This window comes from Cherax quadricarinatus, chromosome 10, assembly GCF_038502225.1.
Source record: "Cherax quadricarinatus isolate ZL_2023a chromosome 10, ASM3850222v1, whole genome shotgun sequence".
Lineage (NCBI taxonomy): Eukaryota > Metazoa > Arthropoda > Malacostraca > Decapoda > Parastacidae > Cherax > Cherax quadricarinatus.
The window spans coordinates 38,448,279-38,458,798 of record NC_091301.1 but is presented as its reverse complement, the minus strand read 5'-3'; the positions used below and the strand labels follow the sequence as shown (position 1 = coordinate 38,458,798).

Genomic DNA, 10,520 nt, shown 5'->3' with positions numbered 1-10,520 from the left:
AGTCGTCTACAGCACTTGATTGTCCATGTGGCTTGGTAATCCATGGGATTTGGTCGTCCATTGAGCTTGGTCGTCCACGGGGATTCCTCTGTGGTTTTGAGTGGTTTGGGCACTCAAAAAAAAAAAAATCACAAACTACGATCACAGGTCGAACGCACAGCTTAGGCTAGAAACTCACAAGGAATTTACATAGACAGCATAGATGGAGTCAGAGTGGTGTAGGAGGCCGGGTGCTGAGCCCGCAGGTGTGGCTAGGCCAGGCAGCCCTACACATGTGATCAGAGCTGATCCGACAACAGGGGCACAATCCGCGGGCGAAAGGCCACTGAGCTTTTCTCGGAACTACTGTAAATGACAATGGCGGAGCTGTAGCAGCAGGTAGTGACAAACTGGGAAGGTGACGCTGGTAACATGTGTGTAAGAACACCACAGAAGGCTGAGAGAACCCAGATAACGCTGCGAAAATTTATCGAGGAAATCAGGCATGTTTAAGCATAAATCCTGGATATACCTGCGTCTCAGTAATGTGACTTCAAAATACGACGTCAATATAACCCTCTTACAGTCTGATGATGTTTGGATGGGGCGATGAAGCGACATGTGACTGCTGTCTTCCCTCCCTTAGTCTGTCTGTCTGTCTGTCTGTCTCTCTCTCTCTCTCTCTCTCTCTCTCTCTCTCTCTCTCTCTCTCTCTCTCTCTCTCTCTCTCTCTCTCTCTCTCTCTCTCTCTCTCTCTCTCTCTCTCTCTCTCTCTCTCTCTCTCTCTCTCTCTCTCTCTCTCTCTCTCTCTCTCTCTCTCTCTCTCTCTCTCTCTCTCTCTCTCTCTCTGTCTCTCTGTCTCTCTCTCTCTCTGTCTCTCTCTGTCTCTGTCTCTCTCTCTCTCTCTCTCTCTCTCTCTCTTTCTCTCTCTCTCTCTCTCTCTCTCTCTCTCTCTCTCTCTCTCTCTCTCTCTCTCTCTCTCTCTCTCTCTCTCTCTCTCTCTCTCTCTCTCTCTCTCTCTCTCTCTCTCTCTCTCTCTCTCTCTCTCTCTCTCTCTCTCTCTCTCTCTCTCTCTCTCTCTCTCTCTCTCTCTCTCTCTCTCTCTCTCTCTCTCTCTTTCTCTCTCTCTCTCTCTCTCTCTCTCTCTCTCTCTCTCTCTCTCTCTCTCTCTCTCTCTCTCTCTCTCTCTCTCTCTCTCTCTCTCTCTCTCTTTCTCTCTCTCTCTCTGCCTCTGTCTCTCTCCCTCTTTTTTTACACAGGGTTTGACAAGGTTAGGCTAAGGATCCCTAACTTTATTGACAAGCTAAGAGCTGTTACCTACATCAGCTCATTTGAAAGCATTTTTATTGTTATGAGACATACAAGTAGGGTACAGGATGAAGTTGGAGCCATCTGTGGGCCAGCATTTTCATTTAATCAACTGACTTTATTTCGTTGACATCATAATGTTGTACGAATGTGTTCCATACTCGAGTCATCCTGGGGATAAATGATCTCAGATGAAGTGATGTTCTGGAGAAGGGTACAGCCAGAGTGAAGCTGCTGCTTTCTGCCCGTCTTGTGGTATAGAAGCTTGCTTCACACTGTCCTCTTCCCCCTCTCACTCTCTCTCTCTCTCTGTCCTGGGCTCAACACAGCCTGTTGCGACCATTTCTGTCACCACTCTATGAGTGGGCTGGGATGGGGTTATATCCAGTGTTGCAACACCACAAGAATTCTGATGTTACATTACTCAGACAAAGTTGTGTTTCACTTGATACAACGTGTTTGTGTCAAATAGTTTACCTGATTACTGTATCCTAATTAACTTTAACATGATTACAGTCGTGTCAAATTGATATTGCCATGATGAATGACTAATGAGTATATGATGGGATGTAATGTATGCGAGTCTGTACTCACCTAATTATACTCACCTAATTATGGTTGCAGGGGTCGAATCGCAGCTCCTGGCCCCACCTCTTAACTGGTCGCTACTGTGTGTGTGCATGTGTGTGTGTGTGTGAATGTGAGGGTGTGTGAAAATGTGTATGTGTGTGTGAAAGTGTGTATGTACTCACCTAGTTGTGGTTGCAGGGATCGAGTCACAGTTCTTGTCTCCGCCTCTTCACTGGTCGCTACTTCCTGCTCAATGAGCTTTATCATACCTTTTCTTAAGAATTAAAACCGATAGCACTAACGTCCCACATCAACCAAGTTGATGTAGCTTCACATAATTCATTGACGCTGGTACTGAAAATTAATAACCTGCAATGGCCGGGAATCGAACCCGGGTCAGCTGCTTGGAAGGCAGCTATGCTCATCACTATACCACCATCGCTCTACGATATGTGTACTTTAAAGCTATGTGTGGTTCCTGCCTCCACTACCTCACTTGCTAGGCTATTCCAATCCCTGACTACTCTGTGACTGAAGAAATACTCCCTAACATCCCTGTGACTCCTCTGGGTCTTCAACTTCCAACTGTGACCCCTTGTTTCTGTGTCCCCTCTTTGGAACATCCTGCCTCCGTCCACCTTGTCTATTCCACGCAGTATTTTGTTATCATGTCTCCCCTGACCCTCCTGTCCTCCAATGTCGTCAGGCCGATTTCTCTTAACGTTTCTTCATAGGACATTCCCCTTAGCTCTTGAACTAACCTTGTCACAAACCTTTGCACTTTCTCTAATTTCTTGACGTGCTTGATCAAGTGTGGGTTCCAAACAGGTGCTGCATACTCCAATATGGGCCTGACGTACACAGTGTATAAAGTCTTGAACGATTCCTTACTAAGGTATCGGAACGCTATTTTCAGATTTGCCAGGTGCCCATATGCAGCAGCAGTTATCTGGTTGATGTGTGCTTCTGGAGACGTGCTCGGTGTTATACTCACCCCAAAATCTTTCTCCTTGAGCGAGGTTTGCAGTCTTTGGCCACCTAGCCTATACTCCATCTGCGGTCTTTTTTGCCCTTCCCCGATCTTCATAACGTTGCATTTGGTGGGGTTAAATTCGAGAAGCCAGTTGCTGGACCAGGTGTCCGGCCTGTCCAGGTCTCTTTGAAGTCCTACCTGATCCTCATCTGATTTAATTCTCCTCATTAACTTCACATCATCTGTGAACAGGACACTTCTGAGTCTAACCCTTCCATCATGTCATTCACATATACCAGAAATAGCACTGGTCCTAGAACCGACCCCTGTGGGACCCTGCTCATCACAGGTAACCACTATGATACCTCATCACGTACCATGACTCGTTGTTGCCTCCCTGTCAGGTATTCTCTGATCCATTGCAGTGCCCTTCCTGTTATATGCGCCTGATTCTCTAGCTTCTGCGTTAATCTCCTGTGAGGAACTGTGTCGAAGGCCTTCTTGCAGTCCAAGAAAATGCAATCAACCCACCCCTCCCTCTCGTGTCTTACTTCTCTGTGTGTGAAAATAAGGGTGTGTGTGTGTACTCACCTAGTTGTACTCACCTAGTTGAGGTTGCAGGAGTCGAGTCCAAGCTCCTGGCTTCGCCTCTTCACATGTCGCTACTAGGTCAATCTCCTTGAACAGTGAGCTTTATCATACCTCTGCTTAAAGCTATGTATGGATCCTGCCTCCACTACATCGCTTCCCAAACTATTCCACTTCCTGACTACTCTGTGGCTGAAGAAATACTTCCTAATATCCCTGTGATTCATCTGTGTCTTCAACGTCCAACTGTGTCCCCTTGTTGCTTTGTCCCATCTCTGGAACATCTTGTCTTTGTCCACCTTGCCAATTCCTCTCAGTATTTTGTATGTCGTTATCATGTCTTAGCTATGGGACTAGTCTTTGCAGTTTCTCTAGTTTCTTTACGTGCTTGGCTAGGTGTGGGTTCCAGACTGGTGCCGCATACTCCAACGTACAGGGTGTACAGGGTCCTGAACGATTCCTTATTAAGATGTCGGAATGCTGTTCTGAGGTTTGCTAGGCGCCCATATGCTGCAGCAGTTATTTGGTTGATGTGCGCTTCAGATGTGCCTGGTGTTATACTCACCCCAAGATCTTTTTCCTTGAGTGAGGTTTGTAGTCTCTGGCCCCCTAGACTGTATTCCGTCTGCTGTCTTCTTTGCCCTTCCCAATCTTCATGACTTTGCAATTGGTGGGGGTTGAACTTCAGGAGCCAATTACTGGACCAGGTCCGCAGCCTGTCCAGATCTCTTTGTAGTTCTGCCTGGTCTTCGATCGAATGAATTCTCCTCATCAACTTCAAATCATCTGCAAACAGGGACACTTCGGAGTCTATTCCTTCCGTCATGTCATTCAAAAATACCAGAAACAGCACTGGTCCTAGGACTGACCCCTGTTGGACCCAGCTGGTCACAGGTGCCCACTCTGACATCTCGCCACGTAGTGTGTGTGTGTGTGTGTGTGTGTGTGTGTGTGTGTGTGTGTGTGTGTGTGTGTGTGTGTGTGTGTGTGTGCTTTCAGAACTATGTATGGTTCTGCTTTCACCACTTTCTCGTTGAGGTCACCCCACTTCCCGGCCACCCTGAGACTGAAGAAATACTTCCCGACATCCGTGTGGTTCATCTGTGTCTTTAATTTCCAGCTGGGCTCCAGAGTACTTGTTTTCCGCCTCTCAAGCAGGCTATTCCTATCTACTCTATCAATTCCTCTGAGTATTTTTTTATGCTGTTCTCACGTCTCCCTGTTTTTTCTGTCTTCCAATGTCGTTAGATTCAATTACTTTAGCCTCTCCTCGGAGCTCATACCCCTTAGTTCTGGAACTATTCTCGTTGCATACATCTACACATTGTCTACTTTGTTAACATGTTCTCTAAGACGTGGGTTCCACAATGATACTGGTTACAGCAAGGCGAGTTTGACATATGCTGCATAAAGACCCCGGAATAACGCTGTTAAGATTCCTGAAAGCCAATCTTACAATTATCAGGTGAGCATTGGTTGTAGAGGTTATTCGGTTGAGTGAGGTCTGCGGCCTCTGCTCCCCAATTCTATTCTATTTGCTCGGTCCTCTAGTTCTTTAGCCTGTCTTCATAACACTGCATTTACTGGGGTTGAATTCAAGCTACCATTTATTTGCTCAGTCCTGTAACTTGGTCGGGGCAAGTAACTAAAGAACGAAAAAACAAGCGGGAATAAAGACACTGGCAGCAGAGCATTCTTTTAACACAATGTGTCGCCCATGATACTTGTAGTTTGTTTAAATAAATTTACAGCCTTTTCCCGTCTCATCTGTTTGTATTTTCCTCATTAGATTTACACTGTCAGCGAACAGGGATACATCTGACTCAGTCCTATCTGGTATGTAATTCACATTAACTAGAAATAGTGCTGGACCTTTGTATAGGTCTTTGTAAACCTTACTTGTTACTCTTCCCCATTATGACACTCCATCTTTGATTCCTTCCCCTAGGTTACTCTTTGATCCACCGGAGTACGTTCCCTGTTATTCCTGCCTACACATTCTTGCAGTCTATGAAAATGCAATCCAACTATTATTCTATCTCCTCTCTCACTTCCGTTAATTTGTCATAGAATTTCAACAGGTTGGAAAGACAAAATTTACAATCTTAGGACCCTTGCTGGTTTTCGTTTATGTAGTTACTTTTCCCAAGTGCTCTACCACTCTCCTCCTGATAATCTCCATTATCTTGCATGGTAACCCATGTCAATGAAACTGGTCTGTAGTTTAATGCTCATTGTTCGTCTCTTTTCTTAAACGCAGGGACTACATTCGCTAACTTCCAGATCTCTGGCAACAGTGCCATGTTGCCAGTGGTTCACACAGTGCTTCAGCTTCCTCTCGCATTTCTTGTATCTAGTTTCACTAACTTATCTTCAGATCTTTCCCTGTGAAGTGTGGCGTCCAGTACTTCCCAACTCTCCTCCTCCCCCTGTGGAGTGTGTGTGGTGTCCAGTACTTGCCAGCTCTCCTCCTCTCCCTGTGGAGTGTTTGGCGTCCAGTACTTGCCAGCTCTCCTCCTCTCCCCGTGGAGTGTGTGGTGTCCAGTACTTGCCAGCTCTCCTCCTCTCTCTGTGGAGTGTGTGGCGTCCAGTACTTCCCAACTCTCCTCCTCTCCCCGAGGAGTGTGTGGCGTCCAGTACTTGCCAGCTCTCCTCCTCCCCCTCTGGAGTGTGTGGTGTCCAGTGCTTGCCAGCTCTCCTCCTCTCAATGTGGATTGTGTGGCGTCCAGTACTTGCCAGCTCTCCTCCCCCTCTGGAGTGTGTGGTGTCCAGTACTTGCCAATTCTCCTCCTCTCCCCGTCGAGTGTGTGGTGTCCAGTACTTGCCAGCTCTCCTCCTCCCCCTATGAAGTGTGTGGCGTCCAGTACTTCCCAACTCTCCTCCTCTCCCTGTGGTGTGTGTGTGGTGTCCAGTACTTGCCAGCTCTCCTCCTCTCCCTGTGGAGTGTTTGGCGTCCAGTACTTGCCAGCTCTCCTCCTCTCCCTGTGGAATGTGTGGTGTCCAGTACTTGCCAGCTCTCCTCCTCCCTCTGTGGAGTGTGTAGTGTCCAGTACTTGCCAGCTCTCCTCCTCTCCCTGTGGAGTGTGTAGTGTCCAGTATTTGCCAGCTCTCCTCATCTCCCTGTGGAGTGTGTGGTTTCCAGTACTTGCCAGCTCTCCTCCTCCCCCTGTGGAGTGTGTAGTGTCCAGTACTTGCCAGCTCTCCTCCTCCCCCTCTGGAGTGTGTGGTGTCCAGTACTTGCCAGCTCTCCTCATCTCCCTGTGGAGTGTGTGGTTTCCAGTATTTGCCAGCTCTCCTCCTCCCCCTGTGGAGTGTGTAGTGTCCAGTACTTGCCAGCTCTCCTCCTCCCCCTCTGGAGTGTGTGGTGTCCAGTACTTGCCAGCTCTCCTCATCTCCCTGTGGAGTGTGTGGCTTCCAGTACTTGCCAGCTCTCCTCATCTCCCTGTGGAGTGTGTGGTGTCCAGTACTTGCCAGCTCTCCTCCTCTCCCTGTGGAGTGTGTGGCGTCCAGTACTTGCCAGCTCTCCTCCTTTCCCTGTGGAGTGTGTGGTGTCCAATACTTGCCAGCTCTCCTCCTTTCCCTGTGGAGTGTGTGGTGTCCAATACTTGCCACCTCCCCTCATCTCCCTGTGGAGTGTGTGATGTTCAGCATTGCCAGCTCTCCTCCTCCCCCTCTGGAGTGTGTGATGTCCAGTACTTGCCAGCTCTCCTCCTCTCCCTGTGGACTGTGTGGTGTCTAGTACTTGCCAGCTCTCCTCCTCTCCCTGTGAAGTGTGTGATGTACAGTACTTGCCACCTCTCCTCCTTTCCCTGTGGAGTGTGTGGTGTCCAGTATTTGCCAGCTCTCCTCCTTTCCCTGTGGAGTGTGTGGTATCCAGTACTTGCCAGCTCTCCTCCTCTCCCTGTGGAGTGTGTGGTATCCAGTACTTGCCAGCTCTCCTCCTCTCCCTGTGGAGTGTTTGGCGTTCAGTACTTGCCAGCTCTCCTCCTCTCCCTGTGGAGTGTGTGGTATCCAGTACTTGCCATCTCTCCTCCTCTCCCTGTGGAGTGTTTGGCGTCCAGTACTTCCCAACTCTCCTCCTCTCCCCGAGGAGTGTGTGGCGTCCAGTACTTGCCAGCTCTCCTCCTCTCCCCGTGGAGTGTGTGGTGTCCAGTACTTGCCAATTCTCCTCCTCTCCCCGTGGAGTGTGTGGTGTCCAGTACTTGCCAGCTCTCCTCCTCCCCCTATGAAGTGTGTGGCGTCCAGTACTTCCCAACTCTCCTCCTCTCCCTGTGGTGTGTGTGTGGTGTCCAGTACTTGCCAGCTCTCCTCCTCTCCCTGTGGAGTGTTTAGCGTCCAGTACTTGCCAGCTCTCCTCCTCTCCCTGTGGAATGTGTGGTGTCCAGTACTTGCCAGCTCTCCTCCTCTCCCTGTGGAGTGTGTAGTGTCCAGTATTTGCCAGCTCTCCTCATCTCCCTGTGGAGTGTGTGGTTTCCAGTACTTGCCAGCTCTCCTCCTCCCCCTGTGGAGTGTGTAGTGTCCAGTACTTGCCAGCTCTCCTCCTTCCCCTCTGGAGTGTGTGGTGTCCAGTACTTGCCAGCTCTCCTCATCTCCCTGTGGAGTGTGTGGCTTCCAGTACTTGCCAGCTCTCCTCATCTCCCTGTGGAGTGTGTGGTGTCCAGTACTTGCCAGCTCTCCTCCTCTCCCTGTGGAGTGTGTGGCGTCCAGTACTTGCCAGCTCTCCTCCTTTCCCTGTGGAGTGTGTGATGTCCAATACTTGCCAGCTCTCCTCCTTTCCCTGTGGAGTGTGTGGTGTCCAATACTTGCCACCTCCCCTCATCTCCCTGTGGAGTGTGTGATGTTCAGCATTGCCAGCTCTCCTCCTCCCCCTCTGGAGTGTGTGGCGTCCAGTACTTGCCAGCTCTCCTCCTCCCCCTCTGGAGTGTGTGGTGTCCAGTACTTGCCAGCTCTCCTCCTCTCCCTGTGGACTGTGTGGTGTCTAGTACTTGCCAGCTCTCCTCCTCTCCCTGTGAAGTGTGTGATGTACAGTATTTGCCACCTCTCCTCCTTTCCCTGTGGAGTGTGTGGTGTCCAGTATTTGCCAGCTCTCCTCCTTTCCCTGTGGAGTGTGTGGTATCCAGTACTTGCCAGCTCTCCTCCTCTCCCTGTGGAGTGTGTGGTATCCAGTACTTGCCAGCTCTCCTCCTCTCCCTGTGGAGTGTTTGGCGTCCAGTACTTGCCAGCTCTCCTCCTCCCCCTGTGGAGTGTGTAGTGTCCAGTACTTGCCAGCTCTCCTCCTCTCCCTATGGAGTATGTGGCGTCCAGTACTTGCCTGTTCTCCTCCTCTCCCTATGGATTGTGTGGCGTCCAGTACTCTCCAGCTCTCCTCCTCCTCCTCTGGAGTGTGTGGTGTCCAGTACTTGCCAGTTCTCCTCCTCCCCCTGTGGAGTGTGTAGTGTCCAGTACTTGCCAGCTCTCTTCCTCCCCCTCTGGAGTGTGTGATGTCCAGTACTTGCCACCTCTCCTCCTTTCCCTGTGGAGTGTGTGGTGTCCAGTACTTGCCAGCTCTCCTCCTTTCCCTGTGGAGTGTGTGGTGTCCAGTACTTGCCAGCTCTCCTCCTTTCCCTGTGGAGTGTGTGGTGTCCAGTACTTGCCACCTCTCCTCCTTTCCCTGTGGAGTGTGTGGTATCCAGTACTTGCCAGCTCTCCTCCTTTCCCTGTGGAGTGTGTGGTATCCAGTACTTGCCAGCTCTCCTCCTCTCCCTGTGGAGTGTGTGCTGTCCAGTACTTGCCAGCTCTCCTCCTCTCCCTGTGGAGTGTGTGGTATCCAGTACTTGCCATCTCTCCTCCTCTCTGTGTGGAGTGTGTGGTATCCAGTACTTGCCAGCTCTCCTCCTTTCCCTGTGGAGTGTGTGGTGTCCGGTACTTGCCAGCTCTCCTCCTCTCAAAGTGGAGTGCGTAGTCTCCAGTACTTGCCAGCTCTCCTCCTCTCCCTGTGGGGTGTGTGGTATCCAGTACTTGCCACCTCTCCTCCTTTCTCTGTGGAGTGTGTGGTATCTAGTATTTGCCAGCTCTCCTCCTTTCCCTGTGGAGTGTGTGGTATCCAGTACTTGCCAGCTCTCCTCCTCTCCCTGTGGAGTGTGTGGTATCCAGTACTTGCCAGCTCTCCTCCACTCCCTGTGGAGTGTGTGGTATCCAGTACTCGCCAGCTCTCCTGCTCTCCCTGTGGAGTGTGTGTCGTCCAGTACTCGCCAGCTCTCCTCCTCCTTCTTCCTCTTCACTTGGATTTCCTGCTCTTTTACTGAAATCTTTTTTCCTGTTGTTGCTGTTAAGCAGTTTTGGTTCACGCTCGGTCTTGGCTCCAACACCATTCTCAAACTGTCGTTCAACCTTTTCCCTCACCCTTGCGTATTTATTTTTGGCTACTGTTATTCACTTCTCTTTTTTATGTCTCTCTTTCCTATGCGCTCTTTGTTTTTTTCCTTTTTTAATCTCTTTGTATCAATAGTTGAACTAAATTCACTGTTTGCCTCTGCTACTTCCACTTCTAGTTATGAGAACTTCCTCTGCCTCCCAGTTAGTTCCAGTTATTTGCTGCAACTCACATTTACTAACTCTCCTTCCTGGATCATCCGTGCATAGCTGACACCAGTTATCTTGCCCGTCTTGAGTCCCATCTTCTAAACTCCACTTGAAGTTGCGTATTCTACGATTACCTCTACTGACATCACCAGATCCTCAATACCAGCCTCCACACTGACATCACCACACTATCATACCAGCCTACACAATGATATTACCAGGCCATCATATCAGCCTCCACACTGGCATCACCAGATTATCATACCAGCCTCCACACTGACATCACCAGACCATCATACCAGCCTTCACCCTGACATCACCAGACTATCATACCAGTCTCCACACTGATATCATCAGACCATTACACCAGCCTCACCCCTGGCATCACCAGACCAACACACTAGCCTCACTCCTGACATCGCCAGACCACCACACCAGCTTCCACACTGACATCACCAGACCACCACACCAGCCTCACCACTGACATCACCAGATCACCACACCAGTCTCACCCCTGACATCACCAGACCAACACACTAGC

At 49.8% G+C, this 10,520-nt stretch overlaps 1 non-coding gene across 1 annotated transcript; it reads right to left on the bottom strand.

Moving 5' to 3' along the window:
- Positions 1-2,227: 2,227 nt before the first annotated feature.
- Positions 2,228-2,299, bottom strand: TRNAG-UCC (transfer RNA glycine (anticodon UCC)). The gene has a single exon. It is a non-coding gene; the product is annotated as a tRNA-Gly (tRNA).
- Positions 2,300-10,520: the final 8,221 nt, after the last annotated feature.